Source organism: Pinus tabuliformis, chromosome 3_2, assembly GCF_031772625.1.
Source record: "Pinus tabuliformis cultivar Carrire ecotype Pingquan chromosome 3_2, CPIR1, whole genome shotgun sequence".
Classification (NCBI taxonomy): Eukaryota; Viridiplantae; Streptophyta; class Pinopsida; order Pinales; family Pinaceae; genus Pinus; species Pinus tabuliformis.
In genome coordinates, this window is record NC_142302.1 from 870,699,939 (window position 1) to 870,720,762 (window position 20,824).

The window sequence follows — 20,824 nt, forward strand, 5'->3', positions numbered from 1 at the left end:
CTTTAGCAAGTTCGGCATAATTTGGAATGAACCTCCTCAGAAAGTTCGCTTTCCCTTGGAGTTTCTGAATATGAAGCAAATTCGAAGGTGGAGGCAAATTTATGATTGCCTGGACCTTACATGGGTCGAGACGAATCCCGTCCTTCGAGACTACAAAGCCAAGTAAACAACCAGAACTGATGCAAAATACACATTTGTGTGGATTGAGTCGTATCTTGTAGTGTCGGCAACATAGAAATATCGCTCTTAAATGCTGCGGGTGATCAGTCTGCTTTTGTGAATGAGCCAGAAGGTCATCGATGTATGGTTGAATGATGTTTTTGATGTCATAGAAGGCATAATTCATTGCCCTCTGAAACGTCGCCCCTGCGTTCTTCAAACCAAAGGGTAATTTTCGATATGCGAATGTGCCCCACGGACAAATAAATGCAGTCTTTGACTGGTCCTGTGGGCGGATATTTATTTGATTATACCCAGAGAATCCATCCATGAATGAAAAGATTTCGCATCTGTGCATTCATCAATTATCTGGTCAATGAAGGGTGTAGGGTAGTTGTCTTTTGGACAAGCTTGATTTACATCCCTATAATTGACGCACACTCTAATTGTTCCTTGGTTTTTCATAACAGGGACAATATTCGATACCCAATCGGTTAGAGGAACAGGGTAGATGAAACCAGTATGGAGAAGTTTTTCAACTTCTGCCTTAATGGCAGCAGCTTTCTTGGGGTGCACCTGCCATAGCTGTTGTCATACTGGTTTGACATCTAGATACATCTTAATTTCGTGTTCAACGATACTCGAGTCAATGCCTGGCATTTCATTATATGACCAAGCAAAGACATCTCTGAATTCGCGAAAAAGAGCGTTATATATTTCGAGTTCTGAAGGAAAACAACATTTTCCAACATAAATATTCTCTACAACATCTGTTTTGGTCGAGATATTTATGGCGATAGTCTCTTCAATGTTGGACAAGTTTCGCTCGGAATCCACCGTGTTTACAGAATTTTATAGGAAATCAAAGACTGAAGGATGATAAAGGTCATATTGAGTATCTTCTCCACAATCCGGAAGAAGGGAATGATGGTGGGAATCATTCCATGGTGCCCCTTCAATTACGATTGATTGGACAATTCCTTCGTCAGTGACATGCACTCGCGACCAAGGATCTGAAGGGGTACCATATTCTTTAGACCGATCTATCCAAACGCTTGATGAGCGTTGATTTGGGTTTGCCTACCATGCTAGGAACATTGATTGCTACAATATTTCCATTGGGCTTGGAGGCAAAACCATCGCATGATCCATGTCGATATCGTTTTCTGAGATCTTTTTAGAAGATATCATATTGCAGGTTCCTACTGACGCTACTTCCACCAGGTTGATTGGAGGTGGAAGGGCGAAAATTCCCATTAGTATAGGATCTTTTAGTAGGCCTACTCCGATATTTTGAAGCAAATGGGGGCTTCCATGGATCATGGGAATGCTTCCTGTAACTTGAGAACCATTGGGGAGGAAGTTTTGTTGATCGACGATTGTAATCCCTCCTTGAAAGGGAAATGCAATCTTCCTAAAATAGGTCGACACAACAGCCGCCATAGCATATATCCATGGCCTTCCTAGTAGGATGTTGTAATCAAGATTTCCATCGATTACTTCAACATCTATTTCTATTGTTTTCCCTCCTAGTTCAACTTTCAATTTACTTAGAATACCATATGGGGTATATGTCCTTCCGTCAAATGCTTTCAATGTCGTCGAAGATCGCAACAAGGTTGGAGATCCTAAAGTTTTCTAGCAACTCATCGACATAATGCATGTAGATGCTCCCTCATCAATAATTGTTCGATGAACAGTTTTGTTGAGGGCTTTCACTTGAACAAGGAAAGCTAGTTGAGCTGGTAATTGAGGATCATATCCTTCATGGTCGAAGGATACAAGATTGGAATCCTTTGGGTCTATCCCACCAATGGCTGATAATAAAGCCTGCCTTTGGGATGGGCAATTCTGTAGTACTTCAAGAGTCGACATAGTGGATGGCGATTGGGCCAAATCTTCGACTATATTATAATTTTGTGCCGCTCTAGCGCGGGGATTAAATGTCGACTTGTGTACTACTCCCTTTGGTGGTTTTATTGTCAATTCAGGAATGATGGACAGCGCAACTTCTGTCAAAGTTGTTGTCGAACTACTAGGTTGATCTTTATCCCTATTGTTCGACAGCTGTGGATTCCCATAATCTTTGTTCCTAGTCGATATCAAAGCATCATTTTGCTGTTTTGAAATCGACAACATTAGCACTTGAGACGGGGAAGCATTTCCACTTTCAACCAGATTTGTTCCCGGATTTGGAAACGGATCAGTTAACACTGCGGAGGTTTTTGAATTCTTGAAGAATTTCTTAAGCTTAGCTCTGTGTGGACAACTTGCAGTCCAATGATCCTCATCGCATATAAGGCATGGATTTTTTGGTTTCCTATCTCTAGGAGGGTTTGAAGAAGATTTTTCAGGTGATGACTCCTCCTGTTTCTTCTTCTTCCCTTTGCCTATCTTCTTGCTCCCTCGTTGTTTGGTTTCTTTGCCTTTATCTGTTGATACGACATTTACTTCTGAAGCAAGAAGTTCATCTTTTGCATTTTGACCTGAAATCTTACGAGCCTTTTTGGATGTAGCCTTTGTCAATTTCGTGTCTGTTGCGCCAATCACGCCATCGCCGGCATGAGAGTCATTGTTTGATTTAGGAGGAGGAGGAATTGAGAATTCCGGTCTAGGGGCCGGACTGAGTGTAAATCAAGTCCAAATATTGCGCACGAGCGATGACTTGCTCTTTTGTTATGGCTCCCCCCTTTGCCACATCTTCCGTGATGGAAGGGAGTAATGACTTGATAAACCATTCAGCTAGGAGCTGATCAGGGACATAAGTTTTTACCATTCTACGACAACGTTGCCACTCATGTATATGATCAGATATGTGAGTGGCCGTTGTCTGCTTGAAGTTGGTAAGAAGTTCTGTTCCTGTTTCGTACCTTATTGGTAACTGAAAATGGGTTAAAAAGGTTGTGGCTAAGGTACTGAAGTTGTCGAACGAAGCTCTAGGCAATTCGATGTACCATTTTGTCGCTGGACCTATTAACATCCTCTGAAAGAGGCGAAGTCTTATCGAATCATCATTTAGGGTGTTTAACGAGCACCATAGATGAAAGGTCATCACATGATTCGATGGATCTTCACCCGGATTTCCATTAAATTTAGGAATATCTGATGAAAGTTTATGCGGAATCGCTGGCCACCAAGGGGCATAAGCGATTGGATCGTTTGTTAACCTATTTAAGTTAGGTAACTCTAAAGTTGCCACAAAGGGTAATTGCTAATTCAGGTTAGGAGAAGCATACCCAGGATAAGATGGGATTGTCTGAGCAGTTGGTCTTTGCATACTGGCATAATGCATTTGATGTTGGTACCTTTGGTAAGGTTGGTGGGCATGACCGTTGTAAAATGGTTGATTTTGACCGTTTTGAATATACGGCTTTCCACTATTTGCAAAGATTTGTTGCTCAGAACCTTGGTATACTTGTTGGAATTGCGGTTGTTGGTATTGCACTAGCCATGGTTGTGAAGCCATGTGCTGTTGCCCGATACTAACAGTTTGACCAAGATGAGGGGTAATTGTACCCGTCTGAACCTGTGTCATTCCACCAGTTGGTGATTGTGGTTGAGTTGCAGGGTCAAGGGGTTGTTGCATTACAACCTGAGAAACCTGAGGTTGGCATACAATAGGCAGCGCATGAACTTGCGACACCGTCACAATAGCTGGCGTAGTTGGTATATTTGACTAGGTAAGCATTGTTGCATCGAGTATACAACTCTTGGTTGTTGAGGTAGTATAGGTACCCAACCGCTTGAGGTAATTCCAGTATAACCTGAATGTTGTTGTGAACTCGCGTATGGATATCTTCCCGGAGGGGATAATGAAAGGGTATACTGCCCCCCATACGGTGGTAATATAAAACTTAAGGGAATTGTTTGCCCTTGGGGGCCGGACTGCCCAAATTGACCTCCAAACGGATCAATTTGTTGAGACTCAACATAAGAATTTCCAGATATTATTCCGGATGAACAAATAGGAACAGACCATACTGTCAAAATGGCCCCTGAGTGGGCTCCTTCTAGCGGTTGAGAGCTAGTCGGGATAGAGGGTATACCGGCGAATATTGTTGGAGTGATAGCAGGGAGTTCTACTATCACTGTATCAGATGACACAGTCCTAGATGTTGATGGTTGTTCAAACATTTGTGGTCTATCCAAAAGATTACCTAGCGATTCTACAGGAACTTCCTCTGGTGGTAGACTAACTTCTGATGAAGAAGGATATAGAGTGATCCCGACTCCAAATTGCGATGGAGTACTCATTGGAGGATATTCTACAATCTCTTCTATGGCAATCAGACCAGGTGGAAGGGGAAGACTGTCAGGTCCATAGAATATTTCTGGTGCCGAAGAAGGTACGGAATCGGCAACGACAGATGTTTGAAGAGCAAGACTCTTCGAACTGGTTGAAAATGTAACTGGTTCGGTAACACAAGTGTTTACTCTTAGACTAGGATCAGTATCATTGTCCTTCTGTGGCTGCTGAACTTCTTCTGTAGAGGCAGGGGTTGCAGAAATGTTTGGAGTAACCAGAGTCTCTGATGTTGTTGGAACACTTGTTCTAACTTTAACAGGAGATTTGGAACCGGTTAAACGAGTTCGCTTTGTCTGTACTAGCTTCGATTACGGAGACAAAGACGGTTGACTCGTAAGCCTCTATAAACGACGGGGTTTCAATTGACTTTCTTCCACGATTGCGGATTACTTGATCAACTAAAATAAAGGGGAAGTATGTTTCCGAATTAAATGAATTTTAGACACTTTGACACAACTTGCTTTTTAGTTTTTTTAAGGGTCGAGAAAAAACAAAAGATGACTCTAGTCTCCTTCGATTTTTAATGAGCCTGAAGTGACAAGTGCTTAGATGGACCTTTTCCGTTAAGGAGTCTGAAAAGGAACGAAAGGGACTGCTCTAGAAATCTAGGTAGAGGGATTACCAAACCAATCGCAAAACTGCAGAATACTTTTTACGGTACGGCAATCGATCTTCCTGAATGCTGTGTTCAGTGCATTGCGATCGATAGGGTGGCAGACACAGCTTCCTATGGATAAAGGATTAAGCCTATTGGGGTCTCCCAAAATATACTCGACGGTACGTGGGAGCACAAGTCCATACTGGCACTTATCGTCTCAAAGTGGAGGAATCACCCAACCATCAGTGAGAACAACAGTTACCAGGCTTTACGACGTCGGAATACGTCTCTAGCCTAGACTTCTAAATGTTGTGCGTTAAGTTCCAAAGCGTTGTTAGATTCATTGAATTTATTTTAATTTGATCTTGTTTATGAATTTTGCCTTTCGGGTTCACCACGATATGTAGATGTAATTCCTAAAATTCAATCTAAGATGATAAACAAACTTTTCATCTCCTTTATGCAATGAAAATCCTAGCTACTAGGGAAAAGAAAGACAGAATCTTTTCACAAAGAGCAAAGAGCACACTCTAAATGCACTTTCCTAAATCAAGCCAATCAGAATGTCTATATGCAAATGCACATGCATGTATTTGTTTTCGACTTTCTTAGTATATGAATGCTAAAAAGAAAGTTGATGCACAAATCTGAATTTCTTTCCAAGCGACAAATATCAACAAGTTTCTTTTTGAAATCAAAAATGGAGACGATCACAACACCTTATGATTTTGAAATGAATACTTGTTCTTGACACTAGAAAATTACAAATTCAGACCAAAAGCAATAGTAACAGGGTAATCGACCATCAACAGTAATCAAGCTCTTTCCTACGATTGAAATCGACACTTGCGACAGATTCAAATCAAAGGACGACAATATGATTACACTATTGCAAAGGAGAACTGTAAATGACTCAACAAACACACAAAAAAATCTACAATTCTTTTTTACAAAGGAGGCAGAATAACAACAAGGAAAAGGGGTTCCAAACAGACATATACTAATCACAAGCAGCAAAATTTAGGAATAGAACTGGAAAGAATGAACCACAGAAACCACAACTGCACAGAGCTAGTCTGATTAGCACACCTGTAACACAGAGAATCTGAAATGTAGCGCAGGTTGTCCACTCGGGAAGTGCGCTGAAATTCAGAATCTCTGAACAGTACCTGCGCTGGGCCAGAAACGAGACTCTATTCAGATTCCGGGTCACAGTTTGCAGTTCAGTTCTTGGGTTTTGGCCGACCAAAAAGCAACCAGTAATGCAACAATCAGGGGTAGATCTAAGGAGGATCTAAGAGCTATCACAAGGGCAATCAGATAGTTTGTGAATCAGTTGTTTAAATCATAAACAGATCCAGTAGATGGATTGAAGTAGCAGTTGTCTACTTTGAATTTTTTATGGCAAATGCAGTTCGAATGCTACTTGTAAGTTTATGAAAACAGACAACAAAGAATGATAAACAAACAAACTAATTATCTCCCTAGTGGAGTCGCCATTTTGTTACAGGGAAAAGTGTCTATATAGAACTGCTCTATCCCACTAAGGTGTGACAGCTGCCTTAGAAAAAAGTAGAGAAAAGCTACTTTTGTTTTTCCTTTATGAATTATAGATAGAGAGGAACAGAAATACCAACCTCTGTCTTACGCTAATCTCCTGATTTGATCCCTCTCTTCTTTGATAGAGTCCTCAGCTACCTGCTCCCTTGCACGTCCGACTTCACAAAGTACCTGTAAGATCATAGAAGCATAGCACTATATAAAGACATGGATCTATAATCATAAACAATCTAGGATCAGATATAAATTGACCATACAAATGTAGCAAACATCAATGACACAAAAGCATGGAGGAAAACTCAAATAGCGTTTATCAATAAGCAAGAAAAGAGCCAAGAGGAGTTACAACCAGTTGTTCTGACCCAGCATCAACCTCTCAGCAAAGAAGCCCCTCTTCACCTCAAACAAAGCTTATATCACCCAACAATCTGATGTTTGTCTCAAGAAACCAACAGCAATTCCTTACAATAAGCAAAATTCCAGCCTCTGGATCTCTGGGATAAGGGATCCATATATAGATATCTGTAAGGGAGATGAGTCAGCTTGTGATTTGATTAGTGTCTTCTCTCTGATAGTTCTTGCTTCCACTTGGAGACTGATGGCCTCTTACTCATCCTTGGTCGAATTCATTGAGACAAGTGTCACAGGAGAAGATTTTGGAAGCTTCCATTGCCTCTCCACCTCACGGAATAACACTGCCATTTGTCATTTCTCACCCATTGCACCCCACAGAAGGGACTTTTGAAATGCAATGCACCCTCACAGTGTATTTGGGTGAGATGCAATGCACTTAGCTAGTGGAGGAGCTGCAATGATCCTATTTTGACCAATTCTGAGCAGTTTTTCATGGAGAACCTCTGGGAGAAGCTGTAATCTGTTGACCTTGTTCCTTTAGGGGTTAGAACAACACTTTTAGGGACTTAGGAGCCCTTGCTTTATGGACATTTCATGCTTGGGGTTCTAGGGCCCAAAAATGTCTATAACACTTGTTGAGAATAACAACTACAGCAAATGCAGCTTCACCCCAGAAATTTGCGGGAGTTCCAGACTCATCCATCATAGCATGAGCCATTTGTTGAACTATCCTGTTCATCTTTCCACTACTCCATTTTGCTGAGGAGTCCTTGCAGTAGAGAATTCCCTTCTTATTCCATGTTCTTCACAAAAATCGAAAAATTCATTTGAGGTAAACTCCCCACCTCTATCAGACCTGAGGCATTTGATTTTGTGATCTGATTCATTTTCAACCAAGGCTTTGAAAGATTTGAATTTTTCGAAGGCTTCGTCTTTGTGCTTCATAAGTCCTATCCAACACATCCTGGAAAAATCATCAATGAATAATATAAAGTATTCTTCTCCCCGAGGTGACCTTTTCCTAGATTGACCACATACATCAATATGGACAAGTTCAAGTGGCCTGCTAGCTGATCCTTCCTTCTCAGGGAAGTTAGTTCTAGTTTGCTTACCAAACTAACATGATTTGCATATTGTATTATCTGGGAATCTGAGGTCTAGGAGACCATGAACTACCTGGTATTTGCATGCTTTCCTTATTTGAGAGAAGCTTAGATGCCGCAATCTCCGGTGCCATAGCTAGTGTTCATAATTCTTGCTTAGATAGCATTGATGTTGTCCTTCTTTGAATATGTATAAATTATTTGGAGTTCTTATGCCTTTCATCACTGTTTTTCCTGTATCAAGATCACGAACACTACATCCATTTGATTGAAATATTACCTCAGTTCCTTGATCGCACATCTGACTGAAACTCAATAGATTATGCTTTAAGCCATCAACATACATGACATTTCCAGCTTTGACCTTTTCTTTCAACTGAACAGAACCTTTACCTTTTATTAGTGCAGAGGTGTCATTTCCAAATGAGACCTTCTTCTCCTTCTCTAAGGCACTATATGACTGAAGTTTTTCTTTATCACCCATCATATGTTTCGAACAACCACTATCGATGTACCATTTATTTTCATGCCCTTCCGCATATAAGGCTATACCACATCTTTCTAGTTGTGGTTCTTTCATTCTCCATATTTTGGCACTTGAGGCTTGCTCCTTCTGAGTTGTCTATCAAAACCTGCTCCTGCATTCAGAATCTTCATGACCGAAATTGTTACAAATAGAACATTCTATTTCATTTTCAAGAGTAGAAAAGTTATTGTAGGTTCTTTTCATGATCCCAGTCATACTCCTCTGTTTTTGAGCTTCTCTAGTCATGATAGTTTTGTAGGCAACACACTGAGCTGCTTTGTGACCAAAGTTATGACAAGAGAAACATTGGCCATTGAAGAAACTCCTGTGATTATCAACTCTACCAGCCAAATGATTGTAGTTTCTATTGACATCCATTCTTGAGGCAAATTGAGAAGGTTTTACCTGTGGCTGGTTGTAGCTTCTGTTCATCCTTAAAGTAGATTGCCCCTGATTTACCTGGTAGTCTTTGTTCATTCTTGAGGTAAATTGTCCCTGATTTACCTAGTGAGCAGCATTGTGCCTTTGTTGTTGATTGTCAATCGTTTCACTTCTCCTTGCTGCATCAAGATAACTTTTGGAAGTGGATGGCTTCTGCGCTTGAGATGATTCTTCATTATATCCCAGACCTGTCTTGATTAGTGGAGAATGCTGCACTTTGATAATCTCATCTAAAGTTTCAGATCCTTTAGTAAATCTAAGATTAAGAGCTTTTGTTTTCTCAATCTCTTTTTTGAGTCCCACAATTTCACATTCTAACTTTTCATGATGTTTTTCCTTTTCAGCGAGTTGAAATTGCAGAGTATCTATATATTATTTTCTTCTAAGAAAATTTTGAGTTTAGAAATCTCTTCATAAAGACCTTCTTCATCTATAGCATCCAAGAAATCATCATCTTCAGAAGCCATTAAAAGTCTATAATTGTTACCTTGTTCATCTTCATCACTATTTGAAAGTCCATCATTGTCTTCATGAGTGTAATAGCTTTTCTTATTTACATTCTGTTTCTTGTTCCATCTAACAGGTTCCTTCCCTTTGTCAAGCTTATGAGGACACTTGGCAGCATAGTGACCAACTCTTCCACAAGCAAAGCATTTGAAAGGTAACCTACCTCTGAATCTTCTAGCACCCCGTTGAAGGTTCTTAACAGAATTTGATTCTTCCTCTTCTTCTGACATATATCCTGACTCATAGTAATCTCCTTTGCCTGAAGCCTTGAATGCAGCTTCTCTCATGTATGATTGTCCTCCTTTCCTCATTTCGTAAGCAGTTAGAATTCCGTGAAGCTGTGACATGGTAAGGTTCTGTAGATTCTGTTTTTCTTCTATTGCAAAAACTTTTGATTCAAACTTAGAGGACAAAGATCTTAGAACCTTTTCAACCACAACAGCCTCTTTTATTTCTTCACCCAAGTTTTTCATACAATTAACAATCTCATCTATATGTAGGAAATAGTTAGCCACACTTTCATTATTGTACATTCTGAGATTTTCATACTGAATTCTGAGAGTTTGAAGTTTTGCTCGTTTTACCTGTTCATCTCCTTCATCGCTCAGAACGATCTTATCCCATATTTCTTTTGCGGATTTGCACTGCATAACCTTGATGAATTCTGATTGAGATAGACATCCTAATAGAGTATTGACAGCCTTTGCATTTGTTTCATATTGCTTCTTAGCAGCCGGATCTGTAGGAGTTGCTGAAGGAAAAGTGTACCCTGTATCTATGATATCCCATCAAAAATTGGTGGCCTGATTGATGCTTCTCTCTCATAGTTGCTCATGATGATAAATATTCCTTCAAGCGATCAAGCTTCTTTTGAAGGACCTGCTCTGAAACCAATTGTTGGAAATAATGCTGAGAGGGGGGGTGAATCAGTATTATCAAGTCAATTATTTTCTTTTTCACACCCAAATCATATACGCTACTTCAGTTAGAGAAAACCGCGTATATACGCAACTACAGAGAAGGAAACAAGCGTATACCATGCAAACTTATAATTTAATTTATCTTACAGATGTTGATCATTAATATGTGTGTCAGAATCAAATAAACAGTCACTAGAAACAGTGAAACAGGGTAGAAGACAATCACACACAAGAACACAAGATATAAGGTGGAAACCCAATTTGGGTGAAAACCACCTGCTGCAATTCGTCTCTATCTTCTTTTAATTAGAAACTTCTTTTTACAATGTTTCTGTACTGGTGTAGTCCTTTACCAGTACGCAGGCTGCTACCTGCAGAGAGCTACAACCCTCTCTCGTTCTCCAGCTTCTCCTGGAAGGGAGCTACAACCCCCTTAGCTCTTGTACTAGCTGGGATACTAGTACATAGGCTACTACCTGCAGAAGGCTACAACCTTCTCTTTGCTTCCAGGGACCTCGTTTCATAAATTTTCAGACTGGATCCATGAACATCAATCAATCATCAAGAATTTTTGCATCAATCAATCTCCTTTTCACCAATTAACACTGAATCAAATAGACACTTCTCTAACAGTTGTACCCTGAACACAGTAATAGTAACCACACACCAAATTCTGAACCCAGAACACTGCAGCAATAAACAGAAGTAGCTAGAACACAATTCAAGAGATGTATGCTACTTCAATAACCAGAAACCTACATGCATACGCTTCTACGTTTAGACCAACCTGCGTATATGCTGTTTTTACTCACAGAACCAGCGTGTATACACGCCTTCGCTTCACTGAACCTGCATACAAATCTATAAAGGATAATTCACTCTTTCAAACATTAAGACATTAGTTAACCCAGATTACCATATTTATAGATCAAGCATGCGCCACATATAACAGATCAAAATCATACAAATATACTATTATTCAAGCCTTAAGATTTTGACCCATCAATAGAACTTATCCTTCTCCTTGCGCTCAGGTTCTTCCTTCATTTAGATCCAGATCTGCACCATAACCCAATCACCAGTATTCCAGATCTAGCACTTTATCATATATTCAATAATTCAGATGATTATTTGCCAAATGATCTCCTTCCTCTTTTATATTCTTAGGCCTTTCACAATACCACAGTCCAAAACCATAACAAAACAATACCATGGACCCAATTCTTGGGATCAACACTTTTGACGAGATACCATGGCCCAAAACCATAGGTTCAATTACCAAGGACTAAATACCACAGACCAAAAGTAAGTTCTTCAACATGTACGCGCTTTTCTTGCATGAAAGTGCATGTATATGCATACGTGCCTTTGGAACGTCTAACCCGGGTGTATACGCGTCTTAGTCTAGGTGAACCTGCGTATATAACTTTTTCTTCATTCTGAGAGCCTGAACTGAGATCTGTCACCAGAGAGGGTTGCCATCAAGGACAACACATGTGCCAAAGTGCCAAACCTGTGCCATAATGCCAACATACTAGGTGTCCTATGTTCAACTACTACTTCAGGGGATTTGGGTTCTGATGAATTAAACTTTTCAGTCCTATTTGTTTCTCCTTCTCCTTCACGAAGATTGTAAGAATTCCCTTCTTGTAAAGGGATAAACTGCAAATTTTCAGTGTTCTAAAAACTTTGTTTAGACCCTTTAGTCATGCTGTGAATCTCAGTGTCAGCTGTAGATGGTGATCCTGTGGCCTGAAGGGTTATAGTATTATTTATTTTAGAAACGATTCGGTGTCCTACTAATGAGTAAGACTCAGATTTCCTTATGATTTCATCGATGAAGGTTAAATCTTTTTCTACTCTTTTCTTCTTGTTCATTCACTCAGAAATTCAAACATTTATTTCTACTTTAATTCCTACCCAAGTTTGCTAAAAAGTAGGCGAGGGAGCAAGCACTTTACTTACTCGTATGCAGGTTCTTAACTTCATTTTTAATACCCAATTCTTTCACAACAAACAGGCATCAAACATCTATTCCTACGCAACTGTGTTGAAAAGTGGGCAAGTGACAAAGTACTTTACTTACTCATATGGAGGTTCTTACCTTCTATTTTTAATACCCAATTATTTCACAGCACACAAACATAAAACACGCATCACCTTCTGTGAAATGGAAACACTCTCCCCGACAACGGCCCCAGAATGTTGGGCTTAAATAAGGTGTCCTTTAGAACTCCTAAATGCCTCAGATTAATTATCGAGTTGGGTAAGTCTTTTTATTTCAAGAGTGTAGACAATGTGTGCAAGTGATGGAAATCGTTATATCTATAGAGAGTAATATCTTATTAATTTCAATACAAGAGTACACAAATCAAACCATAAATATCAAGCTTGTAAATTCAAGGAATTTAACCTATTCAAACATCAAAACTCAGTCTTAATCAAAACCAGAACTCAATCTTAATCAAAAAGTTCTAATTGCAATTACATCAACCGAGTGCACCATAGCGATAATAGAGCTATTTCAGTTGAACCTAGACTTCTGCATAAAAGTAATGCACTTGATCTAATACATAACACCCTGACTTTCAATTAACAAGATATGATTCTTATCTAAAATTAAATCAATCTCTGACATTAAATAAATGAAACCAATCAACAGAAGTAAGAACTAATGCAATGGATACACAAATTCAATGCTGATGAAAGTAAATCAATCATAACGCTACAAAATAGATTAATTAAACTTGCAGTAAAAGAAAGGTAAAAGTATAACACAAGGAATAGCAATGAAATCCATCAGTGACCGAACCCAAGCCACCAATGATTACTGCTTGATTACTTCAGACTATTGCCAATGAGCAGCAACACGAATTATATATTATTCATCAAATCGAAATGTCATTACAGCACAACGTCTCCTTTAGAATAACATTTTGTTTATTAAAATTACAACTGAAGTGAAAAGCGAAAAGTTAAGTCTCCTATTCTATTCGCTTTTCCCCTCTTATAGTCAAAGAGGAAAAGAGATAAATGTGATTCCTTAGGATCAGGAGATCCTGAAGAGTTCACAACCAAATTCTATTATCAGATAATCTTTCATATTGCGCTGATCCTCCAGATTCGCTTCTCGATTTGACCACACAAGACACGCATTGTTTTCTCTGTTTAGCCTTTGTTGTTCAATAATTTTAATAGAAGTTGTTCCACTTGCCAATTTCTACATAAAAAGCGACGAAAGTTAGTTTTGACAGTCAAATTGTATCAAAAGTAGCTTCATTAACTTTCTATCAAAATCTCATCAAAACCTTATTACATCATGGCACAAATGCATAAAAAGGAGGAAAAAGATAATGTAATTCAGAATAAAATTATACCTGTTGCACGGCCCAACAACATTTACTTATTATCAATCACTCATGATTTGAAATGAAAACAATAAAGAAATCACACATACTTTGAAATTAAATACTATAAAGTGAAACTATAAAGAAATCTATCAAGATCTAAAATGAAACACTCTGAAATCATAAGGAAATCTATGAAAAGTGATTATACTATCATTTTCATCATTATAAATCAACTTGAAAAAGGAATGATTAATGAAATATTTCTATTTCTATCTTATTCAAATCAAGACTACAAAATGATTATAAAATGTATGAATAATGGCAATAAACAATAAAGAAAAGTTATGAAAATGCAGAACCTTCACTATTTGCAGGGGTCCTCCACAAACAAATGGTCATAGAACTTCTATCAAATAGTCAACAATGCATCAAATATTTAAAGGAATTTCTTCATTAATAGAGTAAAAACAAAGTCTTAAAACATTATTGTTGCTTACATAAAAATAAATCCATGTTCATGTTTTTTGCACGGTATTTATAAAAGTTTGTGTCAATAACTGTTAATGGCTTTTATGCCTACCTTGGCTAACAAATTTCAAAATTAAGCTTCTAATAACTATCAAGATATCGTTTCTCATGATTTTCTATTTTGCAAAGCAAATTTTTAAGTGTAGGAATTTCAAATTCTCGCTTTCCTCTTCAAAACCCACGTTGACTTTACCCTTTGACCACACAACGGAAAAATTGTTTTGATGATCTAGTTTGGATGAATAGGAGGAAATTTTTGAAGGGGTCAATCTCCATCTATCCATATCTTTATCCTCTTAGACGACACTTCCGATCCTTGTAAGCCATGGAACTAGCTACAAAAATTGAGCTTAGTTGTAGAATCGTGCGAATTCGCTAGCAAATACAAATATATACTCAATAATAAGGAAAATTATTGAATATGAAAGATAAGACAATTACATACCTTACCATGTCAAAAACATTGTAGTTTGATTCCTATTGAATTGACGATGATGGTCAGGGAAAGGAAAAATAGGTAAGGGAGAGTGTCAAAATGAAGCAATCATAAGGCTCTACAGTAGTCGTGACATTGATTTGCAAAGATTTCTCTTTAGATAGATTGATTTATAATCATTATTACTTTATTGTTGTTTCCCGAAGGTTACCCTTTGATTATTGATTCTTTTCTACTAGTTTTGCTTCTATTCTTGCTATTTACTCTTTTCTATTTCATAAGTATAGTTTTATAACATTGCTTATTCAATTATGTAATTGTTGTTTCCTAAGTATCATCTTAGAATTTGGTAGATTTCCTTGTGTTTTCCTGTGCAGAGTAACTAGGAATTTATACTTTTGAATGGTTACTAGAGAATATAGCGTATCTTAAAAATAGATGTTTTGAATTCGTACCTCAATTTAGGAGTTTATTCTTATGTTATAGTTAATTTTCTTGTTGTTAGAGGATTATTTATTGTTAGTTTTAGGACCATCTCTTGCATATACTTTGCAAACGACCTTGAAATAACCAGATGAATCCTTAGGTTGAAAATTTAATGTGTGATAGTTAGATTATTATTTAGAACAATTAATTGTCCCAATATTTTTGTGTCGTTGTTGGTGAGTTCGTAAAGATAAAGTGCTATTATATTTAGTTGTATACCTAACTCTCTAAGGGTGAGGTATTGAAGATGAAGGGTAAGAACTTGTGCATGAACCCTGGTAGAAAAGAAACTTGTGGTGGTGTCTGCCCTCGGTTGAAAGATTCATGATAAGTATGCATAACTAGGAATAAAATTAGAGGTAGGAATCAGGTAGAACTAGATCAAAAATATACTTCAAAAACTACTAAAAGCTAGGGTCAAGTAGGAATTGGGATAACAAACTTTATAGACGAAATATTTTGAAGGGAAGAATCTCAAGCCTCGGTAAGTACCCAAGTGATATCTAGGAAGGCCTCTACTATTATTGCCCCTCTAGTAGTAGAATCTTTTGCTTCAACTAGAGTTGAGATTCATGACAAAACCGTAGGATCTGAGCAGATATTTCAAGGTTTACCAAGCAAGCATATTGATCCTTTTAGCAAGAATAAGGGGAAATCTTGTAATTTAAAGGAAGGAAGAGGTGAGGTGAGTGATCCACATCCTGAACCTCTGAAGCAGGGACTTCCTGTGACAACCACTGTGAGAGCAGGAATCGACATTCCTAATTCTAGTAGTGTTGTAAGACCTAGACAAGGTTCAAGGTCTCACCACCATACCAACATTTTTTAGTTAGTACCTCGTAAATTTGGGATTCTTAAGGGTCACTAGAATATTTTAATCAAATGGTAGGGATATTATCAGGCACAAGAACTTTGATCATACAATACCCTATCATTGATCCACAAGACAATGCACCCATGAAGGCTATTCCACTTCAAAACCTTCCAATTTTTTATGGAATGGCCTCTGAACACCCAGACATATTCTTATTTGAATTCAAGGTTATATGCCAAAGATATGACTAAATTATTGACCCCCAAAAATATTTTCTTTTTCTTCCATTCTGAAGGTACCAACACAATGTTGGTTTAACGGATTAGGGGGTGATACTATTAACTCATGGGACCAGATGAAACAAACCTTCCTTACCAAATATCAAAATTATTGTTGGTCCAAAGACTTAAAGGAAGAAATATTCAAAGTGACATTTAAGGAGGATGATACCTTAGAAGAATATATTCATAGGTTCCAATATATGTTGCAAATATCGGCATACACCACTTTACCTAAAGAAGTACTAAAAACTTCCCTAATTAGAGGAATGAATGAAGAATGGATTGAAACACTCAACCTAATGGGGTAGGGTTACATTTCCAAAGAAGAGTATGATGACATTGTGAAATTGTGTATTAGGTGCACATGGACTAATCTTGGAATTCTCAATCCACTCAACCAAGCCAGTAGAATTGCGGATGGAGGAGTTAGACATGTAGAAATTGGTAATAAACTAGAGAATTTTTAAATTGATACACTAAGCACACTGACTACACAAATGGATTTCTTTTAGGTAAAGTAGAACCAGGTTGAAGTTGAACAGGCACTAGAAATTTTTTATCCTCGTTGTCAATGGAAGAATGGCCATAATGAATGTCCAATGGATACAGTTGAAATTTGTGCCATCCATGCCAAAGAACACTCGATCGATCGCTGCCCCTCTCTCACTGGATTGAAGGTCATATTTAAGGATGTTCAGGAGCAAGTAGAACATACATATTTTTTGGTACAACGATGAAAGTGGAAACGATTACCTACAGGTAAAGTTCAGTACCCTTCCATGTTTTCTTCTGGACAATATAGTCAACAACATTTTCTTGGACTAACTTGGAAAGGTCGAGAACATTACAATGCTTCCTGGTAGCGTCAACCATATCCCCCGTCAGCTTTGTCAAATCAGTTGTTTCCTTAAACTTCTTGGTCGAACCAATAATATTCTACACTCGCATGGAAAAATTCGCAAAGTTATTTGTATCCCTCACAATGGTAAAACCAACCCTTTCGGGGGCCAATGTGGTCCAAAAACTTCTAGCACCCCTCCGGACCTATCAATCAATCATTGGTAATGCTTCCTCAATCACAGGAATTGCTACAGTCATTACAACCACCACTTTAGCTACCCCTAAATGCTCCATTTTGTTATGCCCTCAGGTACCTACACAACCAAATCCAAATCTAAACAATAGGCATATGCAACTTCTAGAAATTTTTGATACCTCTTCTATAAATATAATAACACTTGAAACTTGTGCCCTCCTTGGAATAACCACGTTAAAACAAACCCAAACCATGTTGGAGTTAGTTGACATATCTATGATAATTCCAAAAGGGACCCTGGACCATATTATCGTCTCTATGGATTCCTCAGAGTATCCAATAATTTTTTTCATTCTTAATCCTAAAAATAAGCTTTGAAGGAAACCCTATCTCTTGTTAGACCGTGGCTCACCACTACTAATGTGAACATTGGGTGTCAGACTTGAAGCATGAATATTTCTGAAGGAACTACCATCAGGAACCTTGTTGTTAGCTTATTGGGGCCTAACCCAGGTTCAGAAGAGTTATTAGCCAAACAAATCCTGCAGCAACTTGTCCTTTCAGCAATAGCCCGTAGAGCGCGGAATGAGGTCTCACAAGAGGTAGTATGGGAGGGTGGTGGAACTAGGTTTCTCCATCCTTGGGATGTCTTTATGTGGTCTGCATGGGTTACGAACTATTCTGTGGCCTCGCACCACTGGATACTACTATCGGGCTCCCACGTAGATCCATGAAGACACACTTTCTTATTAACCCAATTACTACAGGTCTGAGCCTTTTATTACAGTCTTTAAGAAAACATTTAAACTTAAAACCCCATGCACGTAATTATAACATATGATGCATAAACTAAGAATATAAGCAATAAACAGATCCGCAAGAAAACACACAATGATTTAGAAATCCTTATCTTTATTGATCTTCTTTTCAATACAACCAGATCTGCCGTGTGCACTCAGCTACAGGGGTCCATGCACACAACTGCCGACTCTACCAGGCCTTTGCACACACAGCTGCAGAGCCTCTATCTCCCTACCAACACCCTTGACTCGAAATTACAGACACAGAAAATACTATCCTTACACAACCATAATACACAGATCCAAGACAAGGACTTCACTAAAAAATGACTTCTATCCATAGAGCCTTGCTCTATTTATACATTCCCATGATCTGCAAACCATGGGTAGCCCGACTCACTTCCTATTATTTTACATTATTTTTGGGCGAACAACCCTTTGACATGACTCATTACAATTTGTGCTCGATGCACTTCACAGAGTCCTTACCATACCTTTCCCAAAATTGCGGGATTTCAGCCCCAAAATCATTACGCAGGCCCTCTGCTACCCAACAGACTCCCAACACAATCATTGTGACTCGTCCCGAGTCACACGGTTGGTGCGGTAATCTTCGCGCGAAGGTTGGTCAACAATTTCTGCACGTCACTTGTGCTTGCAACAAACTCTGCCGCTATCCTCTATACCTATTCTACGTGAGCCACTGATGCATCCGTATTGCTTGCAATTTCCTGTCTGGGATCATATACTACTTGCATGTCTGCTAACTTTCCTTCGATGGTTGTGGAGACCATGAATGCTTCATCAAGCCAGGGTTGTATGCATTCTTTAAGCACTGCCTCCTTTTGCTGCGCGACATCAACTTGTGCCTTGAGAGCCTAGGCCTCCTTCATTTTAGCCAACCACTGTGTGATAGTGACCATCTGTGCAGTCCCTTGGATGGTTGGGTCTTCCTGGAGGGAAGTGAGCATAAGGAAGGATTGATCTAACAGCCTCCAGTGATCTTGGACAATTCACTTTATCATTTCCAGTCCTGCTTGAATTTCACTATAGCACTGCTCTCGAACTTCTAGGGGTGTGGGTGGTTGTGCCTACAGTCTTAGCTCCGTGATTTTCAAATTTAATTCCCACTAATCCTTCGCAGCCTCCTCTTGGGCCGTACATAATCTAGCAGCCATGGAATGGATCTTGTCCATTATTTGAAGTTCTGCTAGGACAACCAACTCTGGTATTTTGCTGCAAGCCACCGCCATGGCCTGTTTCTCTTCCTGGTCTTGGGCGACCAAGTCATCATGTTGTAGGCTGACCTGCTCCAGACTTGTCTTATGCTCCATTAAGAGGTGGAGTGCGCAATCTTCCCTGTTACACAGCTCACTGGTGACACCATCCTGCAGTTGGTAGAGGGTTTCGCGAGGTAGAGCGATCAAATTCAGCCCCCAACTTTGCACATCCCCTCTAGTTCTACTAAGACAATGCCTGCTGGAAATGCTAAGGTGTTCATTCTATTGGTGTGCACCATCTGCTCAACTGTGGCTGTGTTTTCTGCTAAATTTAGGATTACCCCACCCAGGGGTCACACTTGTAATGCCTGCAACTGCAGTCAGATCTCCCACAACATAGTTTTCTACTTTGTGATTAGTTCCATCAATGCACCAGTAGGGACATTACTCATCGTTTTTCTGCTGTCAATAAACTCTTTCTCTAAAGCTTTTGCTGTTTTTGACTTTTTGCGTGCGTGCGGTGATTCTTTGCTGTGCGGATGCTTGACTTGGGTTGATTCTGTAATATGGTCTATGCGCTCCTGTGTCTCCTTTTCCTATTGCATGTACTATTCCGAGGCCATTTCCTAATCTATCATGATATCTTTGGCTATCACTTCCTTGGTTGCCTCCAACTGCGAAGCTGCCTATTGTCCCTGACATGTCTTCTCTGCCAATTAAGTGAGTCACTGCTAGATTCCCTCTTTTTGCTATTGTTTTGCCATTCTTTCTAGTACTGCCTTGTTTGGGGCACACCACTCTGGAGGCCATGCTATCAATACCTCGTAAATAGCATCGTCTGTTGCAATGAACGAAAGTGTGAACCATGCTCACTTTGGATCCTTCCGTGCCCAGATATATACGTTATGCATGTCTGCCTTGAACTTAGTCATGCTTTGCAAATTGTTGTATATCGTTGGAGACATCCATGGCCTGTGAGTGATCCATGTCTAGATACTCTCCTCCATGAAGGTCCAAAAAACCTTGATTTTAGAAGCCCTCGCTGCATCCTTTGTAGCCCAAAGTGAAGTATACCACACTGCTTCAGGTAGGTTGTCCTCAATGCTGGGAAACTGGCTACCTTGTGGCAGTTCTCCTGCAACTAGAAGGCTTGATAGTAGCAACCATGCATAATGAAATGCCTTACCTTTGTCCCGTGCTTCTTGAAAATTTGTTAAAAATTCGCCGCATAAGAACTGCGCCCAGTTGAACTGGACTCCTTCAGCACACTGCTCTACAAGCGCAATAATAGGGGCTAGTACCTCATCAGCATGGCGTTTCCTCATGAGTTTATTGGCTAATAGCTGTGTGGTGACTCACACCACATGATTGTTGATTCTCACTATTACATACCCACGCT